At 42.6% G+C, this 23,782-nt stretch overlaps 1 protein-coding gene across 8 annotated transcripts in view; it reads right to left on the bottom strand.

Moving 5' to 3' along the window:
* The window catches only part of PRICKLE1 (prickle planar cell polarity protein 1), a 125,473-nt gene that overhangs the window by 22,837 nt on the left and 78,854 nt on the right, over positions 1 to 23,782 (bottom strand). For 2 of the 8 annotated variants that reach the window (XM_035255766.2, XM_035255769.3), the window contains exon 1: positions 1,561 to 1,607. The exons of 3 other annotated variants lie outside the window; for them this stretch is intronic. The gene's annotated coding sequence lies outside the window, so the exon portion shown is untranslated. Of the gene's footprint in view, positions 1 to 658; positions 924 to 1,042; positions 1,284 to 1,560; positions 1,608 to 23,782 lie in introns of those variants that run through there. 3 more of the 8 variants (XM_035255771.3, XM_035255768.3, XM_035255772.3) reach the window with 2 other exon arrangements.

Raw genomic sequence — 23,782 nt, 5'->3', positions numbered from 1 at the left:
ACAGACTAATCGGAAAGCCCGAGCTTTTAAAAATGGGGCCGGAGGAGGCGGGAGGGAAAGGATGTCACTGTACTTCGGGAAAACTCGGCCAGCCACTTCTCGAGGTGGCTTCCAGCGATGGCTGCGAGGGGTCCCCTGGGTCGTCCCCATCCCCGCCGCCGCAGCTGGAGAGACACCTCAGAGCGGGCGTCGGCCCTCCCCGGGCCCAGCAAACCCTGCTCTCCGCGCGGCGGCGACTACTTGGGCCGCGAGGGGGCGCCCCGGGCCGTGGGTCGACCGGCTCCCGCCCCTCTCTGCGTCCCCGGCCAGCCTAAAGCGGAGCTCAAGACCCAGAGGCAGCGAGCAAACGCTTCCTCGGCCCCGACGCGAAGCCCGGAGAGAACAGTCCCCCTTGTCCCTCAGCATAGAAGAGTCCCCTTCGAATTCCCCGTTACCCTCCTCCAGCAGAAAGCCCAGCGCCCCTCGTGGCGCTGTGTCACCTCCACGGACAGGCACTCGCCCTACTGCTGGACGGTGGGGCCGAGCACCCACGGGTCCCCACGTCTGTCCCTCAGCTTCCGACGAGAAGGCCCCGCCGGCGCGCACCCTGCAGCCCTCCCGCGTTCAGCCCCCGCCGCCGGCTGCCATCCAACCCCGGGACCCAAACAGCGGCTCCCACCTGCGACCGGGGCAGCGCGGAGGTGCGCGGCCTGCAGCCCCTCGCGGCGTCGGCCCCGGAGCCCTCGGCGCGCACTCGCCGCCCACCCGCTCTGCGCCTGGCGGAGGCTGGAGGCCTGGAGCGGGCGCAGAGGGCTCCCGAAGGAAAAGAGGGCTGGGTGGCCCCCGGGTCACCCGCGTCCACCCATTTCCCGGGGAGACCCCAGCAGGGCGGGGCAGCGAGCACCGGGTCCCCACTACCTCGCAGCGGGCCGCGCCCCCGGGTCGCGTCCCGGCGCCGGCTCCGCCTGGTGGGCGAGGGGTCGCCTCCGCCCCCCAGTGACGCACTTTCCCCCCCGGCCGGTCGCCGCCGAGCTTCCCGGCGGCGCAGCTCGGTGATCCTCACCCGCTGCAGCCCCTCAGCAGCCGTGAGGATCCCACAAAACGTCCTCCAGTTCCGCAGAAACCCTCGGTCCCTGCCGGCGTGGCGGACTGTGCTCCCCCGGGTTGGAGTCGCCTGGTCCAGGCCACTGCATCCCCCACGCCCCAGTTCTGCGTCCTTCCAGTATCCTCCTCTGCGGGGAGAAAAACTCGTCTCCGCTCAGCGCCGGGAGACTGCTTGGGGCCGGCGATCTTCAAAAGTAATCAGAGCCCGCAGTCAAAAAAAAAAAAAAAGTAACCATTTCGCTTCCTGCGGATCCCGCCCTCCGCCCACCGCCCGGCTCGGGATCCCAGCCGGGCCCGCTCCCCGCTCCCCGCTCCCGCCCGCGGGCGGCGCCTGCCCAGCCTGCTGCCGCCGCCGCCCTCTTTCCAGGAACTGTCACTGCTGACCGTGCCCCTGGCAGGTCTCCACGAGGTCCCGCGCGCACGATTCCTCGAAAAGTTCCCCACCCACTTGGCCAGCCTCGCGGCGCGAGCACCTACCGCCGCCCGCCAGCTCCATTCTCCGGAGCCCAGTGAGTGAAGCCGCTAAGATGCAAATACCCTAGGACGCTTATGTAAACTTCCCCCTCCCGCAGGTGCACGCGCGGGCCACGAAATGCTGGGAGACTATGAAAGGCCGCCTCTTAAAGAAATCATCTCCACTCTGCCCATAACAATGATGTCAGCAAATGGCACATTTAAGCAAGTTCTCACTTGGAAGGGTCATTAGCATATGAATTCTCTTAGGACTTTCCCTGCATTTCGGAGTGATTCCTACCGCTTAGCGCAGGAGATTAATTTTTATCAGTAAATAACAGCTAAGAAAAGGAGCCAAGGTCACGCGATGTACTAACTCAAGTACACTATTGAGAGTTTTTACAAATAGGTTAAGTGAATATCATTATTCAAACACAAGGAAGTGTCCTACACTGAAGCTAATCAGCTATTTGTAGTACACTTAGGGTAAGTGGAGTTTATTTTGTAGGTGCACCGAGAGTGGAGCTTGGCTTCAGTTGTCTATAGAAAGGATCAAGAGAAGCAAAACATACCCTCAAAGCAGCCCAGAAAGAAAACGATAGATTAGTGATCATCAGTAGAGGTCTGAATCTCTTCTGAACTACAAATTTTAGTAGCCTCCTTATCACAAGGTGATAGAAATACCAAGAGAATGAAGGGGGAAAATGCAATATTTAAGAGCTTCCTCAGTTTGTAAAATGTCAGTTAATAAAAGCAGTTTAAAGTGGTCACCAGCTCCTTTGGTATCCTTTTTTTTTTTTTTTTTCCTAAGCTAAAAAATAATCCTGTATTATCAGGATTGCTTGGGAGTAATTTGCAACCTATATGGTTCTTTGGTATATAAATGAACAACAACTCATTGTAACTGTGATTTAAAAATACATAAACAAGTTGCTGTAAATAGATCAGTCAAGTAAATTACTCTGTGACCAAATTCTGTTAACTCAGCTACAAAGTAAGGCAGCTGAGAAGAATTTTTTTTCTTTTGCGTGGGGTGGGGGTGGGGTTACTCTTTTAAAGTGTCAGGAACAGAAAAGTTGTGGCTCTGCTGGTAGATAGTTTGGAAACACTGATTCAGACAACAAGATTTATAATTCAAATAGACTCTTTATTAGCTAAATGAATTCTGGTTTTGAAGATGATTCCCAAAAAGTTCTAATATAGAACTCTTCTGGCCTTAGAGTTTAGGGATTTGTGGGAAGACTTCAAAGGTTACCACTTTCCTCTGTGGATCTGTAAAATTCACCATGAATACCTAGGTCAGATTTCCTTTTTCCTATCTCACTCTGTTTGGGCTTCCTCAGGGAAGAGTTCAACAACCTACCTATGGGAGAAATGTGCAGTCAATTACTCATTTAAATCAACCTCTGAAATATCCTATCATTCTGATAAAGGGAGTATCAGCAGGTGAACGCATTAAGCCAGGCAGACCCTTTCTGGAATAGCTTTTAAAGGACAGCTACACATTAGTCAGGCCACAAAATACTTCCAACTACAAACTATAGCAACACTTATCAGTATTAAATGTTAGCCACTGGAAACGTGCTTCCTCTAACACAGTTACTTGTAAATACGTTTGTCATCTTTTCAACAGGTACCGTCAGTTTATTACCTATTGTAAGCGTTTTTAGAGGTGATGCAGTGTGGAGACAGTTGCAAGCTTCCTACGAAGGTTCAATCTGAATGAAACAGACTTTAGTCTGATCTGAAAGGGGATGTTATTGTCAAGGGTGAACTTATGCAGAATGGAGAGCAAGGCCCCCAACCAGCATCCTTTTGTTTCCGCCAGGCGGAATATTCATGCTTGCAGATCACACTTTAGGGGCCAGTTGAGAAAGGAAGCCCAAAAATTCATAGGGCTCAGTTCCCTCGCTCCATCCTGGTCTCTGCTCTAAGGTCATCTCTACAAAGAGGCCTTCAACTCCCTAACTAAAATATCACCCTCCCTCCATTCGCAGTATTTGTCTGCAAAGCACTTAGCATTGCAGGTATTTACATGTCTATTTGTTTATCAGTTGTCTTTCTCCTTCCCTAGAAGTTGGGAACTCCGGGGACTCACTTCTGTATTCCCAGCACCTAGAATGATGCCTGACACATAGGAGATGAATTTAATAAACATGAGTTAAGTGAATGAATGATTTTCAGCCAATATGCTTCTCAGGCCTTCATAAGTATACTGTACCTGTACAAGAAGCCAAGCTGAACCACAGTGTCTTAATGGAGGAGAGGATAATAGAAAATCAGAAATATGCCAAGGGCAGAGAAATAAAGAGGCAGCATTTTGTCAAATGTCAGCCAGCTGTATTGGGTCTGGTAGAAAGAGATAAAGTACACAGTATAAAGCCAACTTCGGCGCTAATCCTTGGTTCTTCCATGTTTTGTATACAGTGACCTTGAGGTCTTTTCTGCTCCTTGCCTTCATTTTTTCCCTTGTAAACAGACCTCCTTTTTAGTTTTAAGGGTAAGAGTTGCTCTTGGTCTCAGACATTTGAAAGGATTTCTAACTACCATAAATGCCAGCAATATAGGAAGAATATATTTAAATGATTAGATGTCTTTCAGGTTTCTAATAGAAAAGAGAGATCAAGGACTCTGATAATCACAAATGACATCTAACCTAAATTTGAGGGGCAGTTGGCAGATGTAGTATTAAATAGGGTGCTAGTTCTAGTTTTCAGAGACGGCATATTTCAGGATAGCAGTTTGGTTGTTCTGATCATGGATTGTTCTGACTATGTAGGGATAGGTACCTAAAAGAATCACAAGATCAATCACATGAATGTTGAGTTCACAAAACCCTTGGGATCCCACATCTTATTCAAAAGAAGAAACTGATATCCAAAGGAATGAATCACTGTAATGGTTGTTTCTTTCCAAATTTGTTACTACTGACAGTTTATGCCAAATGTCTTACTTTCTTGTCAATTTTAAACATTTCTGTTGTATCCCTGATTGGTCATTATACCCTGGTGTGTCACTGAACATATGCAAATTCTAGTTACCATTACTGGATCTGTGGCATCCCTAGGGAAGGGCCCCAAGACAGATACGAAGCTCTTTCTAGGGCTAACAGGCATTATAAAGTTTTATAATAGGTTGCAATTTCCCAAGGTCTCCAATTACTCTTTCCCCTTTGATTATATTTAAAGCAATGTGATTAGAGAGCACTGGTTCTTTAACGTTTTCTACACCCAATCCCTCTTTAGATTTACTACTTCAATCATCCTAGCTATGCATGCCCTCCTCGACCCTCCCTCCTTTGTGAGGGAGGCAAACCCTCCCTTCACAGTACCCTGATGCACTGGGTTTGAAGTGAGGAGACTTAGATGTCTGTTATCTGTCAATTACTAGCTCCGTGACTCTGAGAGGAATCACTTCTCTAAGGTGTTTTTTTCATCTATAAAAATGCTGTAGTTTGGGGTTAGGTCAATGTTTAGAACTTTTGAGTTAAGAACACAATCCATTTTCCAGCTGAAATAAAAATCTCAGCCAGTGGGCCACATCTATAAATAATCCCAGCACTTTGGGAGGCTGAGGCAGGAGGATCACTTGAGGTCAGGAATTTGAGACCAGCCTGGCCAACATAGTGAAACTCCATCTCTACTAAAAATACAAAAATTGGCTGGGCATGGTGGCACATGCCTGTAGTCCCAGCTACTGAGGATGCTGAGGCTTGAGAATTGCTTGAACCCACGAGGCAGAGGTTGCAGTGAGATCATGCCACTGCACTTCAGCCTGGGTGAAAGAGTGAGACTTTGTCTCCAGAAAATAAATAAATAAAATAAACATCTCAATATAGAAATAGATGGAAGCATCACTGCTCTGTTGAAGCTCTGGACTGGCTTCCTCCTGACACCCTCCCACAACTCTCCCCACCCCTGTTCTTCCACGGCAGTCCCCAGGCACCTCCATCTCTAAGCTTCTCGCTCCCAGAAGCTCTACCAGGTCTAGTATTTTCTGGGTCTCTAAAGACTCAATAACTGGTTATGACACTAACACCAGATAGGTGTTTACAGCTGTGCTGTCTCAAGCCCAAGTTATGTGGGAGAATATAGGACCAAGTCCATTCATTGACCTTGCTCAGGGTTGTTATCTACTAGTGAAGACACACAGCCATCTTTACTCACCCTACCCCTTACTCCCAACTTTTCTGAAATACTCCTTCCCCCACCCCAGGAAATGTTTGTTACTTTTCATGAACAGATAATTAAACTAGCATTCAGTTTAACTGAATAAATAACTTTAGATTCTGACCTTAGGCTCTGCAACCCTCTCAACTCTTGTCCACTCTTAAATTTCACTCCTGAAAAACTACCAAAATGTTGAGAAACTAAGACAAAATCTTCCAATAAATATTGAAAGAGCTGTACCATGGCAACAGATCCAACATTCATTAAATTGCAAACCCCAGTATATAGTATGATCATATTGTTATAAGTAATATTTGATAAGCTGATATATACCTTGCAAAATTATTTAGATACTATAAAAACCAAGCCAGTAGTATGGTTTCCAGGGGAAGGCAGATTATAGGAAATTATCATTTAAAAATCATATTGATAAAATAAATGAATTTTTATATTTTCACATTATATGTAGATAGGCTCTGGCCGTGTCAGCAGACTCTATAAGTATTTATTTTAGAGAGGGTCTGGCTCTGTCACCCACGCTGGAGTACAAGGGCACAATCTCGGCTCACTGCAACCTCAACCTCCCGGGTAGCTGGGATTTCAGGTGCACACCACCACACCAGGCTGTTTTTTATTTTTGTTTTTGTAGAGACGGAGTTTCATCATGTTGCCCAGACTGTCTTGAACTCCTAAGCTCAAGCAATCCACCTGCCTCAGCCTCTCAAAGTGCTGAGATTACAGGCATGAGCCACCACGCCCAGCCTCCTTTTATAATGCTCATGTAAAATTTTGTAAATGGTTGAAAACATAAAGAAAATATGCTACAGTATTAATATATGGAAGAAAAGTTTGAAAGCAGAAATTAACATTCCAAATTTAAGTATTAGTAGGCACGAGAAGGTACGTGAACGTGTACTTCCTCTCCACGCCTTCTTCCTCCCAGTCATGAGCCTCAAGAGTGCACTCTTTGCTGCATTTACTTACAAAACTGTGAGAAGGAGGGTGTCACCAGTCCCACATTTACATAGAGCCAGACATACTGGGGCAGGGGCAGTCTGATCCCTCATGCGTCCATCCATGGACTCACTGATGGATTCTTTGATTCTCTGAGTTGCAGGGTATTATTGCAACTCAGTAATAGAACTTTGTTGAAGGCAGCAATGTTGCACCTAGACCTTTCCCTTGACTTACAGACTTCATATTCTAAATTCATATTCTATATCTTGATTTATTCCAAAAAGAAGACAGGGAAAAATACACAAAATGAGTGAGGAAAATAAATGACTGGTCTAGTTTTCTGAAGTACAGAACAAACCATGATACATGGTGATTATAGGAATATTTGAGGTGCGGTTAAATTCTAATATGGGAATAAAAGGAAATACTGATATATCAATTCTGGTAGGAAGTGAAGATTCAGGAACTGTGAAGGTGGGTGACATTTAAGCTGCAGTTTTAAGGACTAAAAGTAGTTGATCAGAATGGGGTTGCGATAGGGAAGAGGGCCTAGTCCAGGCTGAGCCAGTCAAAGTTGGAGGGCCAAAAGAGCTGGAACACAGGAGGCAGAGGCTGGAGGCTGCCCAAAGGCAGCCAGGCCCAGGCTGTGAACGGCTGCATAAGCCATCAGAAAGACTCCAAGTTATTTTAGCGGTAGTGGAGAGCCACAGAAGCTTAAGCAGAGAAGAGTGACATGATCATATTTACACCCTAATTAGAGGGAGGGTAGAGAAAACCCTGCAAAGAAACCAGATGGAAAGAGTCTCAAAGCTGCCCCAGTAGTCAAGGGGAGAGAAGACAGTCAGTGTGTCCAAGGGCGTGATTTCTCGGGGTGAATAAAGTGGACTTGTGGCTCACCAGTGTGTACAGCATGGGTAGGGGCAGTGGAAAGGGTAGCAGGAAGGACCCGAACTTTCCTGAGTCGGTATTTCCATGGTTTACTTGAAGGACAACCAACAGCTTAGCCCTGATGTAAGCTCTCACTTGAATTGCCATTTTTTTCACGGCCCATGGGAGACAAAGTAATGTGAAGGACTTACATTTCTAAGCTCAAACTTTTTTTCTTTTTTTGAGACAGAGTCTCACTCTGTTACTCAGGCTGGAGTGCAATGGTGTGATCTCAGGTCACTACAACCTCCACCTCCCAGTTTCAGGGAATCCTCCTGTCTCAGCCTCCCAAGTAGCTGGGTTCACAGGTATGTGCCACCATGTCCAGCTAATTTTTGTATCTTTAGGAGAGATGGGGTTCCACCATGTTGGCCATGGTGGCCATGGTGTTCTCAACTCCTGACCTCAGGTAATCCACCTGCCTCTGCCTCCCAAAGTGCTGGGATTTTAGGCATGAGCCACCGTGCTGGGCTTCTAAGCTCAAACTTTATCTTTCTGTTAATATTCACCTTTAAAATAGAGTATTTACAAATATTACGCTATTTACATGTAGTATTAATGAGCTCAGTGGCCGAGCGTGGTGGCTCACGCCTATAATCCCAGCACTTTTGGAGGCTGAGGTGGGTGGATCAGCTGAGGTCAGGAGTTCAAGACCAGCCTGGCCAACATGGTGAAACCCTGTCTCTACTGAAAATACAAAAATTAGCCAGGCATGGGGGCAGGTGCCTGTAATCCAGCAACTCAGGAAGCTGAGCCAGGAGAACTGCTTGAACTGGGAGGCAGAGATTGCAGTGAGCTGAGATTGCACCATTGCACTCCAGCCTGGGTGACAAGAGAGAAACTCTGTCTCAAATAAATAAAAAACACAACAAAACAAAAAAGAGCCCAGGGCCCATCACTATGAAAGAGGTAGGCACATGATTTTTAGGTCGAAATGTAATCCATGTGGGAAAACTACCCAACTAACTCCTGTTGCAGAGATCGAAATGTCATTGGAAAGCTAGTATGTTAAGTGGAGGTGTGCAATCTAGTAGTGAGTGTTTTATACAAAACCTTGAAATAGGCCGGGTGCGGTGGCTCACGCCTATAATCCCAGCACTTTGGGAGGCCGAGGCGGGTGGATCACAAGGTCAAGAGATTGAGACCATCCTGGTTAACATAATGAAACCCCGTCTCTACTAAAAATACAAAAATTAGCTGGGCATGGTGGCGCGTGCCTATAGTCCCAGCTACTCGAGAGGCTGAGGCAGGAGAATTGCCTGAACCCAGGAGGCGGAGGTTGCGGTGAGCTGAGATCGCGCCATTGCACTCCAGCCTGGGTAACAAGAGCGAAACTCTGTCTCAAAAAAAAAAAAAAAAAAAAAAAAAACAACTTTGAAATAATAGCTATTGCTCCATCTTAAATTAAAAAAAATTCTTTAGAGACAGGCTCTTGCTCTGTCACCCAGGCTGGAGTGCAGTGGTGCAATCAGTACACTGTAGCCTCTGCCTCCCAGGCTCAAGTGATCCTCCCATCTCAGCCTCTCAAGTAGCTGTGATTACAGGCATGAGCCAGTACAGCCAGCTAAATTTTTAAATTATAGAATGTTTGCTGCTTTGTTTCATGAACTACATGCTCAAAACAATTTTGCTAACCAGGTATTTTCTTTTGATATTTAAAGTCTCCACCAACTAGGATGGCTGGTTCTCCGCAGGGGAAGTGTGGGCATGCCAGCTTTTAACACTGTTACCATGTGCTATTACTAACCAAGGTGCTCTTACAGAGGTGTCAGTAAAGAATTATTTCAAGCAGCCAGCGCCTCCTGGAAGAAGAAAACAGCCAGCAAAGCCTTTCATAACATTTCTTTATCTTATCTGAGATCCCAAGACCCTTTCTGCAACTGTAGGCATTTTAAAGGAGGTGATGTGGTAGTGACGACTGGTTTATAAGCTTTAATTAGACTGTCCCAAGGCCAAGATTTGGAATTCAAATTGTTCTGCTGAACTTGACTCACACACAGCTCTAGTAAGTAAGTCTTTTGATCCAAGTTACTTTTCATATTTCTTTTCTCCTTTATGTTTGGAGCTTTAATCTCTTGAACATTGAGTTTGTGCTGGATTATAGAGGGACTAGGGAAGGGATCTTGTCTGTTTCGTTTAATGATATGTCCAAAGTGCTGAGCTACTCTGGCCTGGTACATTAGACAGAGCAGATGCCTGGTATCTAGAGGGTTTTCAATAAATATCTGTGGAGTGGTGAAGGACTGTCTTGTTCATATTTTATCCTCCACAGAATCTGACTCAGAATCTGGTGCATTCTAAGTCTTAATTATCAGTCCATTGATTCTGTTTTTTTATTTTTATTTTTATTTGGATTTTCAAAAGTGAGTCAACTCATTGGAGTTTCAATGTTCCAGTTTTAATAAAGAAAGAATGAATGAGACCTATTATTTGATAGCACAACAGGGTAACTATAGTCAATAGTAATAGTACATTTTAAAATAACTGAAAGAGTATGACTGGATTGTTTGTAACACAAAGGATAAATCCTTGAGGGGATGGATACCCCAGTCTCCGTGATATGATTACTACACACTGCAAACCTGTATCAAAATATCTCATGTACCCCATGAATATATACACCTTCTATGTACCCATAAAAAGTAAAAATAAAAAAATAAAATTTATTGTTTAGGTCATTTGCTCTTTTTGGCTTATAAGATTTGATATGAAAACAGTTAACCAGAAAAAGCAGATCTGATACAAATTCAAACTAATTGACTAACTTGAAATCTCTTTAGAAAGCCTGAATTTCTAATTCACATTCCACCTACCTCCAAACAAATATCCTCCTTCCTCTTCTATTCCCAGTTTGTTTATGAGACCACTAATACTCTGAGTAACTAGAAACCCAGTCATCACAGACGCCTCCTTTACTCAGGGTACCCTCCTTCTTGCCTATCCTCATTCGGTTACGTATTAGATTTTTTCTATCTTCTAAATTTTCTCCACTAGGCACTGAGGCATGCACATATAGTCCCAGCTAAGCAGGAGGCTGAGGTGGGAGGATCACCTGAGCCCAGGAGTTGGAGGCTGCTGTGAGCTCTGATCGCACCACTGTACTCCAGCCTGGGCAACAGAGTGAGACACTGTCTAAAAAAAGAATAATAACAAAAACTAAAAAATTTAAAAAAAAATCTATTGACTCCGTACAGACACTTCAGAGATATTGTGAGTTCAATTCCAGGCCACTGCAGTAAAGCAAATATTTTAATTTCCCAGTGCATATAAAAGTTATGTTTATGCTACAGTATAGTCTACTGAGTGTGCAATAGCGCAATGTCTACGAAGCAATGTACATACCTTAATTAAAAATACTTTATTGCTAAAAATGCTAACGATCACCTGAGCCTTCAATAAGCTGTAATCATTTTGCTGGTGGAGGGTCTTATCTCAGTGTTGGTGGCTGGTGAGTGATCAGGGTGGTAGTTGGTAAAGGTTGGCATGGCTGTGACAATTTCTTATAATAAGAAATCAATGAAGTTTGCTGCATCAATTGACTCTTCCCTTCACGAAAGAGTTCTCTGTAGCATGTGATGCTGTTTCATAGCATTTTACTCACAGGAAAATTTCTTTCCATATTGGAGTCAGTCCTCTCAAACTCTGTTGTTGCTTTATCAACTAAGTTTATGTAACATTATAAATCCTTTGTTGTCATTTCAACAATGTTCACAGCATCTTCACCAGGAGTAGAATCCATCAAGAAACCACCTTCTTTGCTCATTTTGCAATTCCTCAGGCCAGGCTGGTGGCTGATGTCTATAATCACAGCACTTTGGGAGGCCGAGACGGGTGGATCATTTGAAGGCAGGAGTTTGAGACTAGCCTGCCCAACACTGTGAAACCCCGTCTCTACTAAAAATACAAAAATTAGCTGGGCGTGGTGGTAGGCACCTGTAGTCCCAGATACTCAGGAGGCTGAGGCAGGAGAATCGCTTGAACCCAGGAGTAGGTTGCAGTGCGCCGAGATTGTGCCACTGCACTCCAGCCTGGGTAACAGAGTGAGACTCTGTCTCTTAAAAAAAAAAAAAAGCAATTCCTCATCTGTTAAAATTTGATTATGAGATTGCAGCTATTCAGTCACATCTTCAGGTTCTACTTTTTCTTTTTTAAATTTAAGACAGGATTTTGCTCTGTCACTATGGCTAGAGTGCAGTAGCACCACCATAACTCACTGCAACCTTGAACTCCTGGGTTCAAGCAATCCTCGTGTGTCAGCCTCCAAAGTAGCTATGACCATAGGCATGTGCCCCATGCCTGGCTACTTAAAAAAATTTTTTTTAAGAGATGGGGCCTTGGTGCAGTCGCTCACACCTGTAATCCCAGCTCTTTGGGAAGTTAGGATGGGTAGATTACTTGAGTGCAAAAGTTCGAGACGAGACTGCGCAACATGGCAAAACCCATCTCTACAAAGCAACACAAAACTAAACAAAAATTAGCCAGGTGTGGTAGTACACACCTATAGTCCCAGCTACTTGGAAGGCTGCAGCAGGAGGGTCACTTGAGCCTGGGAGATGGAGGTCACTGAGATTGTGCCATGATACATTCTAGCCTGGGTGACAGAGCCAGACCTTGTCTCACAAGAAAAAAAAAAAAAAAAAAAAAAAAAAAAAAAAAAAAAAAAAAAAGAAAGGGAAGAAAGAAAGGAATAGAAAGAAAGAAAAAAGAAAAAGAGAGAGAGAGAGAGATGTCACCTCACTGTGTTTCCCAGGCTGGTCTCAAACTCCTGGCCTGAGCCTCTCGCCTGAGCCTCCCATGTAGCTGAAATGACAGGTGTAAGCCACCTTACGTGGCTTCCACTTCTAATTCCAGTTCTATTGATATTTCTGCAGTTACATCCTCCACTGAAGTCTTAAACTGCCCAAAGTCTTCCATGAGAATTGAAATCAGCTTCTTCAAAATGTTGATATTTTAACATCCTCCTATGAATCATGAATGCGCTTAATGACATCTGGAATGGTAAATCCTTTTACAGCAAGTCTTCAGTTTACTTTGCCCAGATTCACAAGAGGAATCTCTATCTATGGCAGTTATAGCCTTAAGAAATGTATTTTTAAAATACGACTTGAAAGATGAAACTACTCCATGGTTCATGGGCTGCAGAATGGATGTTGTATTCACAAGCATGAAAATAATATTAATCTTGTCCATCTCCATCAGAGCTCCTGGGTGACCAGGTGCCTCGTCAATGAGCAGTACTATTTTTAAAGAAATCTTTTTTTTCTAATAGTATTTCTCAACAGTGGTCTTAAAATAGTAACCCATGCTATAAACAGATGTGCTGTCATCCAGAAGCCATCTGGATGTTGTTCCATTTATAGAGCACAGACAGAGTAGGTTTAGCGTGATTCTTAAGGGCCCTGGAATTTTTTGAATGGTCAGTGAGCAATGGCTTTCACTTAAAGTCATCAGCTGCATCAGCTCCTAACTAGAGAGCAGCCTGTCTTTCGAAGCTTGAAAGCGAGGCATTGACTTCTCTCAAGCTACAAAAAACCTAGATGGCATCTTCTTCCAATATAGGAACTCAAGTGCATTGAAAATCTGTTGCTTAGTGTAGACCCCTTCATCAGTGATCTCAGCTGGATCTTCCAGATACCTTGCTGCAGCTTCTCCATCAGCACTTGCTGCTTCACCTTGCACTTTTATGTTAGAAAGATGGCTTCTTTCCTGAAACCTCATGAACCAACCTCTGCCAGCTTCAAACTTTTCTTCTGTAGCTTCCTCACCTCTCTCAGCCTTTGTAGAATGGAAGAGAGTTGCACCTTGCTCTGGATTTGGCTTTGGCTTAAGGGAATGTTGTGGCTAGTCTGATCTTCTACCTAGACCATTAAAACTTTCTATCAACAATAAGTCTGTTTTGCTTTCTTATCATTCATGTTCACTGAATTAGCATTTTTAATTACTTTCAAGAAGTATTCCTTTGCAGACACAACTTGGCTAGCTGGTTTGGAACAAGAGACACAGCTTTGGGCCTCTCTCAGCTTTTGACATGCCTTCCTCACGAAGCTTAATCATTTCTAGCTTTTGATTGAAAGTGAAAGATGTGTGCCTCTTCCTTTCACTTGAACACACAGGCCATTGTAGGGATATTAACTGTCCTAACTGCAATACTGCTATGTCTCAGGGGATGTGGAAAGCCAAGGAGGAGGAGAAAGATAACAAGGCCATCTCGGAGAGAAGTCAGAACACACAAAACATTTATTGATTAAATTTGCTGTCTTATATGGGCACAGTTCATGGGGTCCCAAAACAATTAAAATAGTAACATCAAAGATCACTGATCACAGATTATCATAGATATAAAAATAATGAAACAGCTTGAAATACTAACAGCTAGAATTACCAGATGTGACAAAGAGACACAAAATGAGCACATGCTATCAGAAAAAATGGCTCTGGTAGACTTGCTCGACACAGGATTGCCACAACGCAGCATCTGTGAGGCATAACACAGCGACGTGCAGTAAACAAAGCATGCTGGTCTCTTTCTTCCCTGCCCCTACAGCTACTGCCTGCCCATCTCCCCAGCTGAGACACAGCTGCAGCCTAACTCACTCCCTCAGGTCTGCCCATACCCATGTTCATTCTTCACTGGACACCACAAATCTGATGATATCATTCTCTCTATAAAAAATATTATTTATTTATTTCTAATAGAGAGGGGTCTCGCTATGTTTTTCAGGCTGGTCTTGAACTCCTGGCCTCAAATGATCCTCTCATGTCAGCCTCCCAAAGTGTTGGGATTACAGGTGTGAGCCTCCATGCCTGGTCTCATTTATTTTCCTTCCTTCCTTCCTTCCTTCCTTCCTTCCTTCCTTCCTTCCTTCTTTTTCTTCCTTTTCTTTCTTCTTCCTTCTTCTTTCCTTTCATTTCTTTCTTCTCTCTTTCTCTTTTTATTTTTATTTTTTTTGAGACAGGATCTTGCTCTGTCATCCAGGCTAGAGTGTGGTGGTACAATCATGGCACACTGTAGCCTCGACCTCCCTGGCTCAAGTGATCCTTCCATCTCAGCCCTGCTGAGTAGCTGGGACTACAGGTGTATGTCACCACCGTGGCTAATTTTTTGTATTTTTAGTAGAGATAGAGTTTCACCACGTTGCCTAACCTGATATTGAACTCCTGGCCTCAAGCCATCCTCCCATCCTGGCCTCCCAAAGTGTTGGGATTACAGGTGTGAGCCACCATGCCTGGTCTCATTTTCTTTTAAAATCCCTTTTGTGGGCTGGGCATGGTGGCTTACGCCTGTTAATTCCAGCACTTTTGGAGGCCGAGGTGGGAAGACTGTTGAACCCAGGAGTTCAAGACCAGCCTGGGGAATATGATGAGATCTTGTCTCTATTTAAATTAAAAAAAAAAAAATCCCTTCTTCAGTTTTTCCAAAACCTTCATGAGATAAAATTAAAGTTCTTTGCAAAGAAGCCCCTCCATTTCTTGTCACTATGGATCCTCCCGCTCTGTCTCCATCACTGGTCAAACCTCACTTTCGGGCTGTAGAACTGGTAGTTTCCAACCATATGTTTCATTCTGCTCTTTCTTCTACTTGGAGCCCTGTAGCCACTCGCTTTTGTTAACCTAACTCTTTCTTCAGAACTTAGTTCAGGATGGGTCCAGGAAATGTCCCCAGAAGCCCCATTAGACCAAAGGCTTCTACGGAGCTCCCAATGCTCCAGAACTCTTCATTAGTCCCAAAACTAACAGAAGGAGGACTCAAGTATGTATTAGATTCGGAGTCATTTTTGACACACAGTATGATGCCACTACTTTATCTTTGGTGATAGATCAAGTGAGAACACAACAGCGCCAAATGAACCTCTCTCATTATTATACCACCTATAACTTATGGAGTACTAGTATGCTAGGCATTGTACTAAATCCTGTACATATTTTTTTAAAAAATTCTTATAACAACATAAGGTAGATCTTATTTTCCCCATTTTACAAAGGAGAAAAGTAAGATAAATTGTTCAAAGTTATCAAGTAATTTTGGGAAGGAACCAGTATTCAAACTCTGGTCTGACACCAAAGCCTATGCTCTTGAACTACTATTTGTTTTTAAAGCAGAACTTCTTATAAATAGCAAAATAATATGCTTTGCTTTCCCTAGATTATCTCTTGGCAGCATCACCAGAATGTAAGTAGAATAAGTCTAGAATTTTTTTTTTTTTTTTTTTACGGAGTCTTGCTCTGTTGCCCAGGCTGGAGTACACTGGTATAATCTTGGCTCACTGCAGTCTCCACCTCCTGGGTTCAAGCCATTCTCCTGCCTCAGCCTCCCTAGTAGCTGGGACTACAAGCACAGGCCAGCACACTTGGCTAATTTTTGTATTTTTAGTAGAGACGAGGTTTCACCATGTTGGCCAGGCTGGTCTTGAACTCCTGACCTTAAGTGATCCACCTGCCTCGGCCTCCCGAAGTGCTGGGATTACAGGCATGAGCCACTGTGCCCAGCTATGGCCTAGAAAAATTTAATTTAATAATACCAAATTTTTTCAGCCAGAAATGAAACAATGACTGTCAGTCTCTTAGGGGAGCTCAATGATAATATTTGGGCTTTGCTGGACTTTAGGATCAAAGAGTTATACAGCATAAAGGCCAAAACATATATCAACCCTGGAGATAACCAGACAAATGACACCCCGAGCTCTCTGAAGCAGTTCATTGTACCATTTTAATTTCTATAGATACAAAATCATTTTATTGTCCAAATACAACAAAACTAGCCTGTATCTGAAGATCTTTACATAATAGTTCTCTGTTGCCTATTAGGCATTACCAGTATCAGTTCGTACTAAGCACTTACTCAAAGACAGCATTCTTGGATGGGTTCAGCAACCCAACCATCACCTCTTCTCCTGAAATGCAGATTATACGGAACAAAAGGGAGGCAGTGAGAATGGTTCAGTTTATAGTTTGTGTGTAATGCATTCTACTGCATGTATCTCACACGATATCCTGCAGGCAATGAAGTAATGCAGCCATTAATAAACCTTTCAGACAAAATTGATTATAGCTCAACTCACAGGACTAGAATACATTTTTCATTAATTTTCTTTTTTAAACTAAAATCTTTCAGTTTCAACACATGAAAAAAGCAATATAATTAATAATCTGGCAGCATATCTGGGCAATTATTATTATTATTATTTTTTGAGATGGAGTTTCACTCTTGTCGCCCAAGCTGGAGTACAGTGGCACAATCTCAGTTCACTGCAACCTCTGCCTCCTGGGTTCAAGCAGTTCTCCTGCCTCAGCCTCTAGAGTATCTGGGATTACAGGCACCTGCCACCACACCCGGCTAATTTTTTGTATTTTTAGTAGAGAACAGGTTTCGCCATGTTGGGCAGGCTGGTCTCAAACTTTTGACTTCAGGTGATCCACCCACCTTGGCCTCCCAAAGTGCTGGGATTACAGGTGTGAGCCACCACGCCCAGCCATATCTGGGCAATTCTAACAATATGTCCCCCACAAAAATTTACTGCAGATGAGCTTAAATAATAGAAGACTATTGGAACTCAAATCACAGGGTCTTGTAAAGACAACCTACTTCCTGCTGAAGACCAAACATTTTTACTTACCACAAACTCTAGTTCCAATTTAAGACTGCTGAGCACATTGTTACTTTTATAATACCCTAGATCACATTTCCACGGTCAACCATTTCTGAACTTTTCAGCTTCTCTTTCAAGAAATTCTAACAAGATTCCAGGAATCTCTGAAATGTTTCTACCTATTGGAAAAGTATGTTTGATGGGAGCAATTTAGTGAAGACAAATTTAGGAAATCATTTTATGACATCACATTTTTAGGATCTGAACAGTCTAAAGATTTTTTGGAACCATCTAATGATGTGGCTAGACAACTGTTTTAAATGAATAAAAGAGGAGAGCAAACTCCTATACAAGCAACATTTGTGATCATCTTCTTGACTTTCCCTAAAAGGCAACTGATTCCTATGAATACTTTTCATGAAGTGTTTTTCCCCCCCATACAGTCAAGCAAATTAAAATCTACAGAAAAATGCTTGTCATTCTGTTTCTCATACCTAATTAAGAGAGTTCTTAGGGAGAATAAATATGATGATCACACACATAAATATCTGGCATCCTTGAAAGCCTGTAACAGAAACATCCAGGCATTATGATGCTGAGGCTATATAGTAACAAATTGAATAATAGTGGAATTTTAAGGGGAAAAATAATTAAAGACAACTGCTAGTGCATTATCCATACCGCAAATTTTCTGAGTCTGTGAGGAAAATACTCACTGTTGTCATCAACATTGCTAGGAGCAATTAGAAGAAAGTGGGCTGGGACTGTTGCCATGCTACCACTCCTAGAAGCCTGCCAACAGGTGTGACAGTTAATTTACAGAATGGCCTGGAATGAATGGACATTTATAGCTTTCTGTTTGTGTTTTTTTCGCAGATGGCTTTATGTTTTAGATAGTTCTTAAAGGGGAAATAGAAGGTCTACTTAACTGGAGTACTTTATAGGTATATATAGACATATATTTCTTTTTTTTCTTTTTTTTGAGACAGGGCCTAATTCTGTTGTCCAAGCTGTAGTGCACTGGCACAATCAAAACTCACTGCAGCTACAAACTCCTGGGCTCAAGCAATCTTTCCGCTTCAGCCTCCCAAGTGGCTGGGACCACAGGCACACACCATGCCCGGCTAATTTTTGAATTTTTTGGTAGAGACAGGGGTCTCACTGTCTTGCCCAGGCTGATCTTGAACTTGTGAGCTCAAGCAATCTTCCTGCCTTGGCCTCCCAAAGTGTTGGGATTACAAGCATGAACTACCATGTCCGGCTGGTGTGTGTGTGTGTGTGTGTGTGTGTGTGTGTGTGTTTTAAATATTTATTCTCTTCTTTCTACTTTCAACTACCAAGGATGCACATTTTACACTGGAATGTATTTTCAGGGCAGATGCAGGAAAAGGGCTGAGTCTCAGATGCCTTTTTTTCTCTATTTCTTTCCTTCCCTGTAAGGTTTTTCTTTATGGACCTTTCAGTTTTAGGTTTCCATAACCTCCTAATGCAAGACAGGCTAAGAAGAGCAATGAATGTAACAAACCACATGTTGCTTTGCTTCTCTGTTTTTGAGGAGGAAAAATCCAGCTTACAAGAAGAGTATGCAAACTTAGCAGTTAAGCTGAAATTAAAGATGCTTTAAAGGTTTCTTAACCCTGATCTTGGCCATCTTGTATTATTTTAAAATGTAAACAGAAACATATGATTACGATAAACTCTGATTCTACTTAAGCGCAAACAGAGCATGTTAAGTCTATAGGTAATAGTTTACTAAATTAATTTTGACGTGTGGGGCAATCTGAATATTTTCACCTAGGCCAAAGATAAGAGACACAATACAAAAATTAACTTTTAAGCATTTCACTGTGAAAGCAACACTAGCGCATTCTGAACCTTGGATTAACAATCTATATCTGAACTCCCGCAGACTTGCATAAATTATTTAAAAATTTTATGGCTCAATTCAGCTGTCAAAGAGAAGAGCCTTTTGACAACACTTCACACCTGTTACTTATCTAGTAAAGTCCTGGGCTTAGTTACTCCCACCTGGGATGAGCATGTCCAGACTTCCCTCACACTCATTTTACACAAGGGGATAGATTCTTTGTAGTGCTGGGTAGTAAAGAAATTAAGACACACTAAAATCCTCAGAATTTTCCCAAAATAGACTATCATAATACAAATCTTAACTAAAGTAACTACTGAGAAAAGAACACAGATCTTACAGAATAATCAGGAGAGATGCTCTATTTGAGCTCTGAAGTGTAATGTACACAAAACAAACAATGAAGAGCCACTGACTTCAATACTTTTTCTAAGGAAAGCGCTAAAGTAACAAACATTAAGAAAGCTGATTTCTCTTCTGAGTCTTGTAGAAGGGTGAATGAACAAAAATAGTTCTCATACAAATAGCCCTAGCCATTGGGGTAATTCTCAGCTATGGGAATCTGATTTACCTCTTCACCGTCTTTATACCTTTTCAACTCACTTAATAAAGGGATGAATGCTAGGTCACACCTGAGGTTCCTACAACCCCTAGAAATTCCTCTTAGGGTGTTCCCATCATGAATCTGCCTATAATTCAAAACGTGGGTTCTGGTTAATTAGGTAACAAAGAGAATTCTTAGGAAAAAGAGGTTTGAGACCAACTTTGGCTTAAATTCTAGGTCTGAGACGAAAAAACAGAATAAAAACCCCACTTCCTCACAAAAATCGTATGTGGATTTCAGACGTTCTAAACAATAAATAATACATGGCACCAGAATATCAACTCTGTGGATGGTTTTTAAAAAGGAGGGAAATGAGATATGAAGAAAAGCAACGTCAGAGGAATAGTCTGTATCATAAACTGTGAGGACCTGTAACAAGCAGGGGATGTTAGCAGCTGAATGCAGATTTCTGAAAATACAGGCCAGAAAAGGCTCAGAAGCATCACTCCGGATGTTTGAGTCCTGGGCACGATGCCAAGAAAGGAAACTTCTTATTCAGGAAAATTTGGTGAGCAGAGTACAGGGAAACTGCTTAGTTATCATTCAAGTGACTTTAAGGAAAATACTCCGACGGGGGAATCAAAGAATACCTGCCTCCAAGAACTAGTGTTGCTCTGGAACTGACTCTACAGGTGTATTGCTTCTCTCTTTTTGCAGCACCCAAGCTTAGTAGGTGCATGAGGGAGCTACTGTTGATGTAAAATGAGCTTTGTTGAAACTGCTGAATGAGATTTGTATTAGTTAGGGTTTTGTGGTTGTAAGTAACAGAAACCAAAGTAACTTAAGGGGGAAAAGGGTGAGGGGTAATAATTCACTGGAAGGATACAGAGGTGTCTCAGGCTGACACAAGGGCGGGAATGCAGCTGAGCTTCAGAAAATGGCTATAACTCAGAAATGGAAAGCCCCAGACATTTAGACAGCCTTCTTTCTCCACTTCTGTCTCCGCTAATTTCTGGTTAACACTTTATTTTTCTCTCTTTGCAGACAGACAGAACTTTATGGCTCATTCGTCTGCAAGGTTAAAACATGGCCACTTCACAGTTCTGGGGTTAGGATCCATTATGACTGCAAAGAGTCCACTCCTTGGCCATGTATCTATGTGGGTAGATGGATCTGGATTTGTGTGTGTGTTGTGGGTTGGAGGCCAGTAATTCAGCAAAGGTGAAACAGTTTTGTCCTGCACAAGTATTCTAAAAATGTCATTTAGATGGACTAAAACATTCTATTTGTAGAGGAGGCAAAGGTACTTCTATTAGATATGAAGCATGGGAATTAGGTTGCTTTTGTTTTTTTTTTTTTTTTTTTTTTTTTTTTTTTTGAGATAGAGTCTCACTCTGTCGCTCAGGCTGGAGTGCAGTGGTGCAGTCTCCGCTCACTGAAACCTCCGCCTCCCAGGTTCAAGCGATTCTCCTGTCTCAGCCTCCCGAGTAGGTGGGACTACAGGCACATGCACCATGCCTGGCTAATTTTTGTATTTTGAGTAGAGACAGGATTTCACTATATTGGTCAGACTTGTCTCAAACTCCTGATCTCAGGTGATCCACCTGCCTCAGCCTCCCAAAGTGCTAGGATTACAGGTATGAGCCACTGCGCCCGGCCCAGGTTGCCTTTGTTAGTGTGTTCCAACAGCAGTTGATGCTGAGTGGGCTGGCAATGTAAGAATCCCGTGGAAAGCCTCTTAAAATACTCATAAAAAAGCGGTAAATTTGTGGAATAAGAACAAAAGTTATTTTACGTTTTCATTCCTTAGTTGGTTAATGTGAAATTCTACCTCGACATTGCAAAGTCTTCAATACTGCGTATGAATCAGCCATGTTGCCAAGTGACTTTCTCAGAATTCTTTTTTGAAAAGTTCTGAGGAAATGTGATGTTAGGGATTTGACCCATCTGAGTTAAGATGTCTTTCTCGAATGAAAGTTAACTTCGTTAATTATATGAGTAAAAAATGTTTTTTCTTTTTGTTCTTGTTTTTGAGATGGAGTCTCACTCTGTCACCCAGGCTGGAGTGCAATGGCATGATCTAGGCTCACTGCGACTTCTGCCTCCCAGGTTCAAGTGATTCTCCTGCCTCAGCCTCCTGAGTACCTGGGATTACAGGCTCATGCCACCACACCCGGCTAATTTTTGCAGTCTTAGTAGAGATGGAGTTTCACTCTGTCGGCCAGGCTGGTCTTGAACTCCTGACCCCAGGTGATCCACCCGCCTGGACCTCCCAAAGTTTTGGTATTACAGGCATGAGTCATCACACCCAGCCCAATAGTGTTCTTTTGGCATAGCTTGTGGTATGAGTTTTGAGGCACAAAATCTTTGAATACTATGGTTTCTCTAAGTTGTTTGTAGGAGGGGTTAGAAAAACACAAAATGATAAATTTAGAAATCAAGGTCATTTCATCATCTAATATAGAAATCCATTATTTGGGGGATATGCGAGGCTTAATTTTAATTATGCACAGTTTCTGCAATTTCAATACATTTCTTATGCAAAAGCTGTATTTTCATGAAGCTTTTGAGGTGAGTGCTGCTCCCCTGGATGTAAATTAACTGCTGTCCTGCTGGGAAGAGCTGTTGAAACTTGAAGGCTGCTGGGCAGCTGCTGTCTCTCTGCGTTCTGAGTGTTCATTAATGTTCCAGCACACAGACCGACACATAACAGGCAGATCACGTGTCATTTGGGGAATAGGGGATGTTTACTGAAAATACAAAACAGATCAAGTTGTGTAGACAAAGCAGAAGAACAACTAAAATACATGACTCTTGCAGACAAAAGCTGGGAAGGGTTTTGAACCCTTTTGAACTAAACATACCCTAACTCACTAGGATACCACAACTTGTTATTTGCCCCAAAGTGACCACTGACAAATGATTCAATCTGTTCACAATTGTATCTCTTGCTCTTCTCTGTTATAACATTACTCCTTTCTCCTCCAGCAGTTCTGTAACTTTTCACTTGCTCAGTCTTCTGATTTGTTTCAATATATGGAAGAATTGTTTTGAGCTGTTATGATCATATTATTGTAAGGAAGAATCCTCGTGGAGGAACTAACCTCCAATCCCCATCGTACCATCAGTGAAGGTTGCATTGCACTGAGCAGGCGGCAGAGCCCAAATGATGTTGACTGACATTTATAAAGCCAAAGCATCTGTGTTAATTTAATGCAGAGAAATAGAAGATGACTATAGCCAGTCATGTGATAGACTAGACATAAGCTTATCTCCGGCTTCAGTCGCAGTATTGGCAGTTATTAATTTTTCCTCCTCATTAGCCACAGAATAAGGTAAATATATATACTGGAGGATACACAGTATGATAAGATTACAACTCTTGTTCCTGTGTGATTTTATCAGGATATAAAATGCGATGATGTCAATCTCATTTGGATTAATCCATCAATTTGTCCTTTTTGGGTTTTATAAAAGTTAACTATACAAACAAACAACAATGAAAATGTATTTAATGGTGATTGAGATACCATCTTATTTTTAAAAACTCATGAAAAGATAATAATTCTTTTATAAGGGTTCCAATGGGAAATGAAAAGTAAAGAGAATGTGGCTTTGAGAAGTAGTGGGGAACAGGAAAAGGGAAAGGGGGTGAAATGTTGGCCTTAGACTAAGTATCTTTTATAAAGGATTCTCCATGCTCACACTGCTTCAGGGCACTGGGAACTTTATTATATGGCAATAATCTTAGCACAACATCCCTTCCTATTAGAATATCCTATACCATTACTTTCAATTTTTTTGGCTTAAAATTCAAGTAGGCCTGAACATTACGTGCAATGTAATTCTCACAAGTGAGCTACTGTTTGGAAGAAAAAAGAAGGCAAGTGGTAATAAATCTGTAAATCCTTACTGCAGTTCTCAGGATAACTTTTATTGGTCTGGGCTCAACAGTTTTATACATGAGTATATAACACACACCAAATTAGAAAGGTAACATTCATCAACAGGACTCATTGATAAGGAATTGCTTCATAAATAGCTTTATTTCTTAGAGGTAAAAGAAAAAATACATACATATATATGAAAAGAAATTTGCTTTGAACACATAGAAAATATCCCAAATTGCCTGGATTCAGACAGAGGTAGGCAGAGAGGTACCAGAAGCAGTGGAAAGGAAGAGGGGGAGAGGGAT

This window comes from Callithrix jacchus, chromosome 9 (genome assembly GCF_049354715.1).
Source record: "Callithrix jacchus isolate 240 chromosome 9, calJac240_pri, whole genome shotgun sequence".
In the NCBI taxonomy this organism is placed as follows: Eukaryota; Metazoa; Chordata; class Mammalia; order Primates; family Cebidae; genus Callithrix; species Callithrix jacchus.
This window is presented reverse-complemented; position numbering and strand designations above follow the sequence as displayed.